A 15,961-nucleotide genomic window follows, 5' to 3' on the forward strand; every position below is an offset into this window, starting at 1 on the left:
GTTGTCTTGCTTCACTTTTTTGTCACAATTGTTGAATGCTTGCTTAATTTTAACACACACCATTTTTCTCTGAACGGACAGAAACTGGACTTCTAAGGACAAGAGCAACATCAACTTCAAACCAGGTGAAAGCTCGGCTCGACCACAAGAAATGTGTTCCATTACTCATCAACTCAGCACCAAGCACTTTTCCATTTCCAACTAACTTTATTTTAATATATGTGTTTACTTAAACTTTTAATAAAGCTTTTAAACTTGATTAGACTCTGTGGTTTTTGGTCCTCCAGACTAGAGTGACTGAGCGAAAAGTTTTGCAATTTTTGCAAGGAGGAGTCCGTGCCGCTGACACTACCAGGTTTATACAGTGTGCCAAACACGCCACTCTGAAATATTATTACTCTGGTCTTTGGTGTCCATAGTTCGGTTTGTGGAGAATTGTCCCTGCAACAGTAGGATTATTGATTTTGCTCCTATCTAAACACTATTTCGAAACAATTAAATTAGGAACGCTTGGACAACAATAGGTCCTCTATATTTAAATGAAAACTTACTGGGGCCAGCAAAGGAGCACTCGCCGCCCTGGCCTGCATCCTCCTCCTTTGGAGCCACTGCATCCGATTTTTCGGTCCGCTTGCCCCTGGGCGGACCTGACGTACAACATGAAAGAATGAACAGAAAACATTGATGATTGCTGCTTGCCGATGTCCTTGTCAACCAAATCAAACATTTAGAAAGAACAAGAACCAACTATTTCATCCAAAATGAGGGCTACAAAGGAAGGACTGCACCTGAGCCTCTACTCTAGGGGCAGATTTACAAGCCCCTTGCAGCTCTTTTGCTCCATTCTTGCGTCAATTTTGTGATGCAGCGCCACAACAAGAGAGGCGCCATGGTGTGGCATATATTAACAACGTGACGCATATGGGAGATGCATCCCATTCTAAAGCCCTGCGCCATTAGGGAGCGTTCCAGCGCAAGGGAGGGCGTTCCTGCGCAGGAACGCATGCTAAAAGTGGCTATGGGGAATATATAAAATTTCAATCAGTCATTTAGGACAATGATGCGTCACTGAAACCCTGCGCCTGCATGAAGCAGACTTACGGCTTGACGCAGCATTGCTGGAGCTGCGCCATCGTTGCAACGCAACTCCATCAATGAGCCGCCTTTACGGCACCGATGCGTAACGCTTCGGTGACGTTTTGGGACCATGGTGTGCCGCATTGTAAATACGGCGCACCATGGGTGGTGCTGGCGTGCCGCACACTTTGCAGGGATGCGCAGGTAATTGCTAATCTGACACTTAGGGGCATACTTACGAGTTCTGAGCTGGACACCTCCAGACGTGCACCAGAACAAATGCGTAACGCAAAACTAACCTTGCGTCACGGCAGATGCGCCGCTATTACAATGCTGCAAACCCTGGCGCAAGGGTAGGCAGATGCGTGACGCATCTCGTGACGAAAGAGGGGCGCATCTCTAGAGTCGCGTCGCGGGCGCGATGCAACTATAGCAATGCTCAGGGCTGCCCAATACTCAACATACCGCATCAGTCCTTACGCCTGCTTCAAGCAAGCAGGCATAAAGAATTGACATAGCAGCGTCGCGGAAGTGCCTGCGTTAAATCTTGTAGATTTCACGCAGGCACTTTTACGAGGCGCACAGCTGCCTGACCGCCACCCCCCCCCTTGCGTGGGAACGCACCCATTGTGGCGCAGGCCCAGGCCTTCACGTGGCGCATCTCCTTAGATGGATCACGTTGTACATGACTCGCAGGGATGCGCCACGTTTACGTCGCTGTGCGTCAGGTAAGGCAGCGTAAACGTGGAACAAGGGGCTTGTAAATCTGCCCCTTTGTGTCTAGCATTACGCAGTTCTGTAAAATACACTCATACATTACTCAGGCCAATTAAATGAACACAAAATAGAAAACAAATAAGCAGTGGCACCGCCACAGAGAAGGAGAACAGTGCACCTGAAATGCACAGAAGATTTTGAAATATTAATTTACCTCTCTTATCAATGTAATCAGCAGCATTATTGCTCTTTGTAAAAAAATTAAAGCAAACATTTGCAATATAACACAGTCACACAGAGCAGGAGAAAAAACAGAGTAGTGAGTGATGTAAAAATTGCTACTACTACTCACCAAGCCCGGGGACCTCCACTCCCAGCACGTCTAGCAGGTCACGCTCTCGGTCCAGGATATCGGTCCAGCGGTGGATGACTTGATTGTAGGTGCGCTGGACCCCCGTGATCTTAAAAAGGGCCCGGCACACCTGCCCCCACAGCTTCCGTCGCTCCTGGCTGTTGGTGTAACCAGCAGCGATCCTGCCGCCTGCCGCGATGGTCCTGGGGAGACGGCGCTGCACATAAAAAACAAGTGCGCCCACCTCCTCAGGGCTGAAGATCTCCCGGGGCACCACCATTTCCGCCCTCAAGCGACCACACGGGAGCCGGGCACGGGCTGCGGTGCCCGTCTTGGGCAGCTTGACAGCTGTCTTGACCATGTTCTGGGCAGGTGTTAGCAGTAAAGAAGAGACAAAATGAAAAAGAATAAGAGTAGGGAAGAAGGAAATAAAAGTTTAAAAAAGTAGTTGAAAAGTAAACAAAAGTAGCCTAAAACACAAAAATATAGATCTAGAAAAATAGAGGGATAGAAAATAAGTTAAATAGATCAAAAAAATATTAAAACAAGCAAAGGATAGCAGAGATATACAGAGGATAGAAACACCATACCCAGACACATAGGAATGAATGAAAAACAAGATGGCGGCCCGATCACGTGCGCGTAAGTAAGTTCGCACGCGATTTCTCTCGCGAACTCGTGCGAACTTGCATTCGCAAGGCGCTCATTGCGCGAGATTACACTTAGCGGGCGGAAACGGAAATACGTCACGCAAACAAAATGGCGGCGCCCATACTCAACCTTGGGGTAACTCGCACGAGTTCGCGGCTTCCACGGTCGAGTTCGCACGACGCCGCGCCTCGCGAATAGGGCGAAATTACCGAAAATCGAGTTTTGCAAAAGCCAAACCAACGAGCAGGTTCAAAAGTTCGAGCTCATCATTTGTAACCATTTACCTGTAGTGCTTCCTGAAGGGGCCCTCCAGAATCCGGTTGCCTACTTGCAACTATTGTGTGACCCTGCTCTGACAGTCACAGAATAGTTACAAGTATGCCATTGCATCCTGTTATTGCAACAAAAAGGAAAGGGAGCAGACAAGCAGGTGCCAGCCTTCATTAATGTCAGTTGGGGCAGGGCAGGTGTTGTTGTTTGCAAACCTTAGTGCAGGTGTGCTTGGCTTTGCCACAATAATGTACACTCACTAGTCAATCAGAGGGTGCTGTGATGACACCGAGGGTGGCATGGGTGTGCCAGCCAGAGGGTGACATGGGTGAACCAGAGTGCCAGTGTTGACAGAGGATGGCAGTGCTTTGCTTTGCCCCAATAATGTACACTGGTGAACCAGAGGGTGCTGTGATGACACAGAGGGTGACATGGGTGAGCCAGAGGGTGGCATGGGTGACCAAAGAGAGTGCCAGTGGTGACAGAGGGTGGCAGTGATGAAGAAAGCCTTGCAAACAGGCTGGGCACGTAGAAACAACAAGTTCGCAAAACTGGCGACCCGACAAGTAAGTTCGCAATTTGCGAAATTGTACAAAACCCTCGCGAACTTGCAGAAACCCGTGCGAACACACACCCCCCCAAAAAATACGCAAATCCGCGAGAATTCGCGGATTTTGCGAATTTTCGCAATCCGCAAATCCGCAAATTCGCGGATTGCGAATCCGCAAATTCCACCCATGCTTACTGTTTTGTTGAAATTTATTTTTAACATGATTCTGGCCAGGGCATGGATGGCATTGGATTGTGGTGATTTTTGTGTGTTTTACGACTTTTTGGGGTGGTGTTGGGGGCTTGTTATGTGGGTGGGGGCCATTTTATTGCCTGGTCCCGTGTGGGTGGGGGGTCTCTGGGCCATTTTTAAGCCAGTTTGTGTGCTTTGTGCCATAGGCCTGCACCCAGTGTGCTCTGATTTCATCCATTATGGCCAGGGGGCCCAGAATCGGTCTGTTCGCGGATTTTGCTGGTTTTTCGGCACGTTCGCGCCGTGAAGCAACAATCTCGCACTCGCGAAATTGTAAAAATTGCAATTTTGCACCAGAAAACCACCAGCAGGCAGCATAAGCCTTCTGAAACTTCATGGATGGCATTGGATTGTGGTGATTTGATTTGTGTTGTGTTTTTTGACTTTTTGGAGTAGGGGTTGGGGGCTGGCTATGTTGGTGGTGGCCATTTTGAGGCATGGTCCTGGCCATGTGGATGGGGGTCAAGCGGCCATTTTGAAGGCAGGCAGTGAGCTTTGTGCCATAGGCCTGCACCCATTTTGCCTTGCTTTCACCCATTGTGCCCAGGGGGAGTCAGTGGTACATGAAACTATAACCCTCTCTGTGTGTACTCTCTTGGATCAATGTTAAATTCCTGTTTCCCAAAAATTTAGCAATTCTTAATTTTGAAATTTCCATATTGTGTGGTGTGCACGAGTGTATTCATAAATGCCTACTTGCAAACTATTTATTGAAGTGCTACATATGCAACATATATTTACTGATGTTCCTCTGTCTTCGTTTGCTTGTAGGTGCATAAAGTCAATAAATCCGCATCATCGTTGAGCATCAGTGCCAGGAAGAAGTCCTGCTGCGGCCTGTTGTTCCGACATCTGAAGAAGATGGCTCCAAAAAGAGGTGCCCGTAGGTCCTCTAGCAAGAAAGATGTCTCTACTAAGGAGAAGAAGAAGCAAGTGGCACCACTTACCAAAGAGACTGGTGGCACCACCACTAAATTTTTGTGGGGAAAACAAAGGCCCACCATGAGTGCTGCACAGGTAGCCTGTTTAGTGGTTACATCACCAACGACCAGTGATGTTGGCTCATCGCAAGAAAGTAGCAGCACACCATCAACACAGGTTGTAACTCATCTCACAAGTACTATTCAACAACCAAAGCCGCAACAACAACTGTATGGGTTACTAGTACAAGCACAAGTACATGCGCAAGGAGCTGTCCGAGAAGGAGCTGTCCGAGAAGGAGCTGTCCGAGAAGGAGCTGTCCGAGAAGGAGCTGTCCCAGAAGGAGCTGTCCGAGAAGGAGCTGTCCGAGAAGGAGCTGGCCGAGAAGGAGCTGGCCGAGAAGGAGAAGGCCGAGAAGGAGAGGTCCATGGAGAGTTGCAAGTAGCGATCAGTGAAGAGGCCCATGTAGCGGCGCATGGAGCGGTGCAAGTGCCCACAATGGTTGTTCTTCCAGAAGTAGGGGCACAGGAGGAAATTGACTTTGGAGCCGGGGTATCATGTCAGGAAGACGAAGGCACTCCTCCTGATGATTCATTTTCTCCCAGCTCCCCACCAAAGAAAAGATCAAGGAGTGTGTGTAGAAGTTCCTCTTCAAGCCCTGCTCCATCAGATGATGATCTGGATCTAGATTGGCACCCATCTCCGACGTCTGAGAGGGAGGCACACCATGAGCTGCGAAAGGTATCAAATGTTAAAAGGAAGGGCCCCGGAAAGCTCATACTTATGGATCCGAACGTCGGACTTGATGAAGTGGTTCATTCTGATGTTGATGAACAGGATGACAGCAATGACCTAGTCATCACACACGTCATTCCAGCCACACCGGCCATGCAGCAGACAGACATTTATACCCTATCCCGACGTCAGGCTGAGCGTGACGCTGGCGACGTGCCACTGGTAGCACCACCAATGCAGTCAAGTCGTACAACAAGTTCAACAAAACCTACAGCTCCCATATTTTCTCCCCAGAGGGGGACTCCATCCAGCTCGACTCCCTCAAGTAGGGGTGCTGAAATAATTGCACAACCCAGTAGATGTCTGCAAGGCTCATCCACCACTGCTTCATCTGGCATTGGCAGTATCATCTCGTGCGCCAAAACCAGAGGTTTCAAGTCCCCAGTTTGGAACTTTTTTAGTGTCCATGCAAAGTATGATAACATAGCCGTTTGTTGCATTTGTAAGACTAGCGTTAGCCGTGGTAAGACTGGTACCAACTATGGAACCGGAGGCCAGATAGGTCATCGTGAAAGAAGGCACGCTGTCGAATGGTTTGCGCACCTAGCAAACATCAAGGGAAAGCAATCCCAAAGGGCAAGTGGCCAAAATATACCCATACTAGGTGTTTCATCTGAAGATGACGGGGAGGTAGAAGAAGCGTCAGACATGTGTCCGGTTGCACCCAGTAGCCCTGGCAGCACCACACCCTCCGGAACACATAGGAGGCACACTGAGAGTCTGGGAGACACACCAATGCGGAAAATGTCAACACTGATCAGAAGTGGGTCGAAGAAGGCATCAGCATCATCCCGTAAATTTGTCCAGCACACCATTTCAGCCATGTTCTCCTCAGATGTGCAATTTCAACGCAACCACCCAATTGTACGCCTGTATAACACTAAGCTGGCTAAAATGCTAGCGGTGGACCTTCTCCCTTTTTCGTTTGTCGAAGGTGTGGGTTTCCTTGAACTCGTGGCAACACTGGCCCCTAAATGGAAGGTTCCTAGCCGGTTCTATTTTGCCAGGGCTGCTGTTCCAGCACTATATAAAGAGGTGCTTGAGTTGGTTGGGGCTGCTTTGCAGAAGAGTGCTGTTCACACTATACACCTGACAACCGACATGTGGACCAGTTGCCAAGCCCTTGATTACATGTGCATCACTGCACACTGGGTCTCTTTTTCAGGGGTTACAAAACAGATAAATGCAGGTGGTGACTTGGTCGAGATTTTTAAGGGTGCTCGTAAACATGCAACATTAGCCATGTTTGGCATGGAGAAAAGTCATACTGCAGCCAACATTTTGGATGACTTTAACAAAAAGGTCTTGCAATGGCTGCCCCCAAGAAAATGCAAGGTTGGTTATGTTTCTACTGATAATGGCAGCAATGTAGTTAGGGCCATGGAGGACGGTTTCTATTTCAGAGTGCCGTGTTTGGCGCACTGTATGAACCTTGTCGTGCAAAAGTTCTTGAAAAAAGAACTTGCAGTCGACACAATACTGACCATCTGCAGAAGAATATGCACACATTTTAACCATTCGTTTAAGGCCCGGAAGGAGCTGAGGCGCAAGCAAAATGAACGTAGTATGCCAGTGAAAGCACTTATCCAGGAGGTGGCAACACGTTGGAACTCAACCTTCTACATGCTTGAGCGTCTGCATGAGCTGTTTCCAGTACTCAATGAGTATTTCTACAACCTGGGTGGTGATACGACAGAAATGATGCTAGCGGTGGAGCAATGGCAGCTAGTTAAAAGCCTGACAGACATGCTTCGTCCTTTTGAGGTCTTCACGCGTGACGTCAGCAGAGAGGACTGTTCTTTGAGCAAAGCTATCCCATTGTTGCTGAAGCTCGAGCACCAAGTCAAGGTGGTGTCTTCACAATTAAAAGATGCTGGAAAGAATGAAGCATATGAGTTGGCGCAGAGATTATTACAACGCCTAGTTAGCAATAAACGGCTTGTAAATATCAAGAAACAACAGCACTACATTTGTGCTACTATTCTGGATCCACGTTACAAAAAGCCATTGTTTGGCAAAGTAATAATTCCTTTTGAAACATCAGATGTTACAGAGTACAAAGGTTGGCTAGCTCAGTCAGCCATTCGTTTTGAAAGAGAGCGGAAGGAAACTGTACGAGAAGACAGTACTACTAGTGAATCAGCAGGCCATCAGGCGTCCCAAAAAAGCACTTCTGCATCTGTGCCTCTGGCAGAAGTGAGTGACTTTTCCACTAAGCCGTTAACCACACCAGCAACCGTATCAGATTCTGCACCAGGCCCAGGCGATATGTCTGAAGCGGATTGGCTAAGTGAGCTAGGGTTTCCTTGTCCCAGAAAGGACACAGAAGTGCAAAGTACAGGAATGCGGGAGGACATTATTTCAATGGTGCAGGCCTATCTGGATGACTCCACAGCGGTCAATATTACTGAGGACCCATTGGCGTATTGGCTTGGGGAAAGAAAAATATGGCGAGAGCTTACCAACCTGGCTATCAATTACTTGTCTTGCCCACTCGCAAGCGTGTCTTCAGAACGTGTTTTTAGTTCTGCTGGTGGCATTGTGACTTGCAAAAGGTCCCGCCTCTTGCCCGCAAATGTGGAGCGGCTCACCGTGATAAAGATGAACCAGCACTTCATACCACCAGATTACAAAGTACGAGAATGCACGCAGGAAGAAGAGGACACCGACCTACCTGAGGAAAGTTCTCCTCAGTTACCAGAAGTACAACCGAGTGATGAATTAGCAGAGTATGAGGACGAGTTCTGCTTCCCTGACAGCGAGTTCTGAAAATGAGTCAATGACTCATTAACTGTAAATTTAGTCCTCCTTATTCACTTTTATTCCTGTGTGTCTGTCTTTCTTTGTTTAGCAAGTGCTTCATCACATTCACAACAAAACTGTAATCACCCCATCACAAGCAACAACAAGCCCATCAGCAGAACTGTCTTGATTTTGATGCCGCAGCATTCCTCATGTTCACAACAGTTAGTTGACAAGAACTCAGGCCTGGTCGTCTATCCTCCTCCTCCACTCATCCTATCCATTTCCCGTAATGCTGATGCCTGGATTCTGCACAATGAAGAAACTTACGTTGAGTCCCCTAAAGAGGGACTGGAAGTAGTGAGTCCTCATTTAAATACATTTTGCTAAGTGTGACTTTTTTTCCCCGATTTGCATTTTTGGCTGTTTGGGGGTGTCAACTGTCAAACTTGTTTGCGCTTGGGTTTACGGGTCTTGGCTGGGCCATTGCTGGCAAGGTCTATTAAGGGATGAAATTGGCCAGTTGTGGCCCTGCTGCAGAACGCTTTAGGACTCTGTGAATTCCAGGTGGAGCCAGCCCTCAAACACAAATTACAGGTAAGATAAGCGTTTGGATGGGAGGTAGTATAATGGAGTGTTCGGAGAGGCGAGAGAGTGACAGTGGTACTAGTAGTAAAGTCCTAGGGCTCTTGAATTAACAAACTCTGTGACAGGCATTTACTTTGGAAAACATTTGGCCTATTGCACGTGAACGTTTAGGCGTTATTATTGCTCACTTGCCTGTCTTAGGGGTGCTGTCTGTGGGGCTTCTAGGTTTTTGTGGTGTGTGAGCACCGCTGCCACATTTCTAATGTTGATTGCTTTTGTTTTGCAGAAAATCCACGCCGGGAAACTCCAGTTGTGGCCCTGCTGCAGAACGCTTTAGGACTCTGTGAATTCCAGGTGGAGCCAGCCCTCAAACACAAATTACAGGTAAGATAAGCGTTTGGATGGGAGGTAGTATAATGGAGTGTTCGGAGAGGCGAGAGAGTGACAGTGGTACTAGTAGTAAAGTCCTAGGGCTCTTGAATTAACAAACTCTGTGACAGGCATTTACTTTGGAAAACATTTGGCCTATTGCACGTGAACGTTTAGGCGTTATTATTGCTCGCTTGCCTGTCTTAGGGGTGCTGTCTGTGGGGCTTCTAGGTTTTTGTGGTGTGTGAGCACCGCTGCCACATTTCTAATGTTGATTGCTTTTGTTTTGCAGAAAATCCACGCCGGGAAACTCCAGTTGTGGCCCTGCTGCAGAACGCTTTAGGACTCTGTGAATTCCAGGTGGAGCCAGCCCTCAAACACAAATTACAGGTAAGATAAGCGTTTGGATGGGAGGTTGTATAATGGAGTGTTCGGAGAGGCGAGAGAGTGACAGTGGTACTAGTAGTAAAGTCCTAGGGCTCTTGAATTAACAAACTCTGTGACAGGCATTTACTTTGGAAAACATTTGGCCTATTGCACGTGAACCAACACGATGACAGTGTTCAGTTAAATGAACTTACTGCAAAACCACCACCCACCAAGCTCAAAAGTAGTAAAAAAACAGGTTTGCTCAGATAAAGTTTGAAAAAGTATATTTATATCCCTAACAAAATAATCTCCCGCAAGACCCTCCCTAACCCCAACAAAAAAATAGTCCTTCAAAAGTCCCCAAAAAACCCAACTCCCAATTCCCACCCCCCAAAAGTCTCTAAAAAAGGGGCAAGGGACACTCTAGGGATGCAAGGTGTTGAGTTTGGCCTCCAGGGCATCATGCCTTAGGGCCAGGGCATCATACTTCTCCTGGAGGGTGGCGTGATCTAGGCGGAGGCCCTCCACCACATTCTGATACTCGTTCCATTTCTGGACCTCCGCCTCTAGGTTGGACACTCTGCGGAGTGCACGGCGCAAGCGAGCCTTAACAGTACTGTGAGGTGCAGCCTTTGCTGCTCGGCGGTGGCGTCTTCCAGCACGGCTCCGGTTCGCTGGAGCACTGCGCTTACCGGCAGAACGTGGGGTCATGGAGGAGGATGTAGATGTTAGATTTGATGCACTGGAGTGCGTGTCGTCCCCCTCCAGTTCCACCAGCCGCCGATATTTGGCAACAGTTACTTCCAGCCTCCGTTGCCGGGCCAGTACAGCCAGCATACTCCTCGTCGGTTTTGAGGTTTTAGTATTGCCAACTATATGAAGAAAGAAAGACATAATATGTAACCAATGCTCTTTAAGAATATGATTAACACAAAATAATTCAGCAGGAAGTTGTGTCACAGTACAACTAGCAACTAGCCAGCGCAGTACAAAACTATTCAGGCCAGTATCATGGGCGTCCGCAGGGAGGGGCAAGGGGGGGCACTTGAATCACCATTTCCCTTCCCACAACTCACTTGTATCCTTGGTTTGATGCTCTTTCATATGAAAGAGATCTGGCAGAAGCCCAGGCGATATGTCTGTTTCCCTCTCTCTCTCTCTCTCTGTCTCCCTCTTTATGTCTCCCTGTGTCTCCCTCTACCTCGCTGTCTCTCTCTCTCTGTCTCCCTCCCTCACCCTCCCTCTGGCTCCCTCCCTCTCTCTCTCTCCTTCTGTCTTCCTCTCTCTCTGTCTCTGCCTCTATCTGTCTGTCGGTCCCAGCCTGCTGTAATTACCATATTGTAATTTGTCACTGGGCCACCACTGGATACACATCATATCCTATCTAAGAGTCAGATAGTACCATGATCCAGCTTACCTGTACTCGCCACCGCCACTGTCTCCTTCCTCACAGTCTGTACTTCTTGGTCCGACTCCTCTAGTGCCGCCTCCTCCCCAGATTGATCCTCGGACTCAGAGTCAATGATCACCACCACATCCGAGCTGGCCCCGCCACCAGATGTTCCACCTACAAAGTAGATTTAAGAATGTTAGATTACACCACTCACTAGTATTTGGTCTATGAATGAAAAAATGTGAAAACAACAGAAAAATTAATTGACTGTCTACTCTAGTCTAAAGTAAAAATGTCCCTCCTTCCAGGGAAGGCTGTTGTCTTGCTTCACTTTTTTGTCACAATTGTTGAATGCTTGCTTAATTTTAACACACACCATTTTTCTCTGAACAGACAGAAACTGGACTTCTAAGGACAAGAGCAACATCAACTTCAAACCAGGTGAAAGCTCGGCTCGACCACAAGAAATGTGTTCCATTACTCATCAACTCAGCACCAAGCACTTTTCCATTTCCAACTAACTTTATTTTAATATATGTGTTTACTTAAACTTTTAATAAAGCTTTTAAACTTGATTAGACTCTGTGGTTTTTGGTCCTCCAGACTAGAGTGACTGAGCGAAAAGTTTTGCAATTTTTGCAAGGAGGAGTCCGTGCCGCCGACACTACCAGGTTTATACAGTGTGCCAAACACGCCACTCTGAAATATTATTACTCTGGTCTTTGGTGTCCATAGTTCGGTTTGTGGAGAATTGTCCCTGCAACAGTAGGATTATTGATTTTGCTCCTATCTAAACACTATTTCGAAACAATTAAATTAGGAACGCTTGGACAACAATAGGTCCTCTATATTTAAATGAAAACTTACTGGGGCCAGCAAAGGAGCACTCGCCGCCCTGGCCTGCATCCTCCTCCTTTGGAGCCACTGCATCCGATTTTTCGGTCTGCTTGCCCCTGGGCGGACCTGACGTACAACATGAAAAAATGAACAGAAAACATTGATGATTGCTGCTTGCCGATGTCCTTGTCAACCAAATCAAACATTTAGAAAGAACAAGAACCAACTATTTCATCCAAAATGAGGGCTACAAAGGAAGGACTGCACCTGAGCCTCTACTCTAGGGGCAGATTTACAAGCCCCTTGCAGCTCTTTTGCTCCATTCTTGCGTCAATTTTGTGACGCAGCGCCACAACAAGAGAGGCGCCATGGTGTGGCGTATATTAACAACGTGACGCATATGGGAGATGCATCCCATTCTAAAGCCCTGCGCCATTAGGGAGCGTTCCAGCGCAAGGGAGGGCGTTCCTGCGCAAGAATGCATGCTAAAAGTGGCTATGGGGAATATATAAAATTTCAATCAGTCATTTAGGACAATGATGCGTCACTGAAACCCTGCGCCTGCATGAAGCAGACTTACGGCTTGACGCAGCATTGCTGGAGCTGCGCCATCGTTGCAACGCAACTCCATCAATGAGCCGCCTTTACGGCACCGATGCGTAACGCTTCGGTGACGTTTTGGGACCATGGTGTGCCGCATTGTAAATACGGCGCACCATGGGTGGTGCTGGCGTGCCGCACACTTTGCAGGGGTGCGCAGGTAATTGCTAATCTGACACTTAGGGGCATACTTACGAGTTCTGAGCTGGACACCTCCAGATGTGCACCAGAACAAATGCGTAACGCAAAACTAACCTTGCGTCACGGCAGATGCGCCGCTATTACAATGCGGCAAACCCTGGCGCAAGGGTAGGCAGATGCGTGACGCATCTCGTGACGAAAGAGGGGCGCATCTCTAGAGTCGCGTCGCGGGCGCGATGCAACTATAGCAATGCTCAGGGCTGCCCAATACTCAACATACCGCATCAGTCCTTACGCCTGCTTCAAGCAAGCAGGCATAAAGAATTGACATAGCAGCGTCGCGGAAGTGCCTGCGTTAAATCTTGTAGATTTTGCGCAGGCACTTTTGCGAGGCGCACAGCTGCCTGACCGCCCCCCCCCTCCCCCTTGCGTGGGAACGCAACCATTGTGGCGCAGGCCCAGGCCTTCACGTGGCGCATCTCCTTAGATGGATCACGTTGTACATGACTCGCAGGGATGCGCCACGTTTACGTCGCTGTGCGTCAGGTAAGGCAGCGTAAACGTGGAACAAGGGGCTTGTAAATCTGCCCCTTTGTGTCTAGCATTACGCAGTTCTGTAAAATACACTCATACATTACTCAGCCCAATTAAATGAACACAAAATAGAAAACAAATAAGCAGTGGCACCGCCACAGAGAAGGAGAACAGTGCACCTGAAATGCACAGAAGATTTTGAAATATTAATTTACCTCTCTTATCAATGTAATCAGCAGCATTATTGCTCTTTGTAAAAAAATTAAAGCAAACATTTGCAATATAACACAGTCACACAGAGCAGGAGAAAAAACAGAGTAGTGAGTGATGAAAAAATTGCTACTACTACTCACCAAGCCCGGGGACCTCCACTCCCAGCACGTCTAGCAGGTCACGCTCTCGGTCCAGGATATCGGTCCAGCGGTGGATGACTTGATTGTAGGTGCGCTGGACCCCCGTGATCTTAAAAAGGGCCCGGCACACCTGCCCCCACCGCTTCCGTTGCTCCTGGCTGTTGGTGTAACCAGCAGCGATCCTGCCGCCTGCCGCGATGGTCCTGGGGAGACGGCGCTGCACATAAAAAACAAGTGCGCCCACCTCCTCAGGGCTGAAGATCTCCCGGGGCACCACCATTTCCGCCCTCAAGCGACCACACGGGAGCCGGGCACGGGCTGCGGTGCCCGTCTTGGGCAGCTTGACAGCTGTCTTGACCATGTTCTGGGCAGGTGTTAGCAGTAAAGAAGAGACAAAATGAAAAAGAATAAGAGTAGGGAAGAAGGAAATAAAAGTTTAAAAAAGTAGTTGAAAAGTAAACAAAAGTAGCCTAAAACACAAAAATATAGATCTAGAAAAATAGAGGGATAGAAAATAAGTTAAATAGATCAAAAAAATATTAAAACAAGCAAAGGATGGCAGAGATATACAGAGGATAGAAACACCATACCCAGAAACATAGGAATGAATGAAAAACAAGATGGCGGCCCGATCACGTGCGCGTAAGTAAGTTCGCACGCGATTTCTCTCGTGAACTCGTGCGAACTTGCATTCGCAAGGTGCTCATTGCGCGAGATTACACTTAGCGGGCGGAAACGGAAATACGTCACGCAAACAAAATGGCGGCACCCATACTCAACCTTGGGGTAACTCGCACGAGTTCGCGGCTTCCACGGTCGAGTTCGCACGACGCCGTGCCTCGCGAATAGGGCGAAATTACCGAAAAACGAGTTTTGCAAAAGCAAAACCAACGAGCAGGTGCAAAAGTTCGAGCTCATCATTTGTAACCATTTACCTGTAGTGCTTCCTGAAGGGGCCCTCCAGAATCCGGTTGCCTACTTGCAACTATTGTGTGACCCTGCTCTGACAGTCACAGAATAGTTACAAGTATGCCATTGCATCCTGTTATTGCAACAAAAAGGAAAGGGAGCAGACAAGCAGGTGCCAGCCTTCATTAATGTCAGTTGGGGCAGGGCAGGTGTTGTTGTTTGCAAAACTTAGTGCAGGTGTGCTTGGCTTTGCCACAATAATGTACACTCACTAGTCAATCAGAGGGTGCTGTGATGACACCGAGGGTGGCATGGGTGTGCCAGCCAGAGGGTGGCATGGGTGAACCAGAGTGCCAGTGTTGACAGAGGATGGCAGTGCTTTGCTTTGCCCCAATAATGTACACTGGTGAACCAGAGGGTGCTGTGATGACACAGAGGGTGACATGGGTGAGCCAGAGGGTGGCATGGGTGACCAAAGAGAGGGCCAGTGGTGACAGAGGATGGCAGTGATGAAGAAAGCCTTGCAAACAGGCTGGGCACGTAGAAACAACAAGTTCGCAAAACTGGCGACCCGACAAGTAAGTTCGCAATTTGCGAAATTGTACAAAACCCTCGCGAACTTGCAGAAACCCGTGCGAACACACCCCCCCCAAAAAATACGCAAATCCGCGAGAATTCGCGGATTTTGCAAATTTTCGCAATCCGCAAATACGCAAATCCGCAAATTCGCGGATTGCGAATCCGCAAATTCCGCCCATGCTTAGAGTAGATCATCAGAGAGGAGCTATCATACTACTCCTTAAAAATGAGACAAAAATAAAACATCACTCCATATACTGACGTGGAATGTGGCTGGATAAAATCTAAGATGATGCTTCCTCATTGGATTGAACATATTGTACAATTTGATGTATGTATCTTACAAGAAACTTGGGCCACCACACACCACCGCACCCAACACATGCCTCGCCGCTGCTGGAGCAAAGTCACCAAAGACCAGCTAGCCACCGCCCTTGCCCATTGCCCACAAACCGACCACACCGAGCCCGACACCGCCGCCCACAACCTCAGACAGTGGATCGACAATAGCGGCAACACCCTTGCCCTGTTCAAGAAACCCTACAACAGCCACACCAGCAAGAAAGCCAGCTGGTTCACTGAAAACCTCCAGACCTCCAAGCAAACCTGCCGAAAGATAGAGAAGAACTGGCTTGGTGAATGAACACCGGACAGCTACGCAGCCCACAAGAACGCCACCCGGAGATACCATCACCTCATCAGATCCGCCAAAAGGGCCTCCTTCAAAGACCGCCTAGACAGCAACGCACACAACAGCAAAGAGCTCTTCAACATCGTGAAGTAACTCTCCAACCCCAGCTCCAGCACCAAGGACATCCCACCTTCAGAAGACCTGTGCGACTTGCTGGCCACCTTCTTCCATTACAAGATTTCAGACATCCACAACAGCTTCAACACCACAACTGACCCGACAACCTCTGACACCACCACCCCCATGTCCTCCATCCACACCAACCGCCTAC

The sequence above is a fragment of the Lissotriton helveticus genome, chromosome 10, assembly GCF_964261635.1.
Source record: "Lissotriton helveticus chromosome 10, aLisHel1.1, whole genome shotgun sequence".
NCBI classification, from domain to species: domain Eukaryota; kingdom Metazoa; phylum Chordata; class Amphibia; order Caudata; family Salamandridae; genus Lissotriton; species Lissotriton helveticus.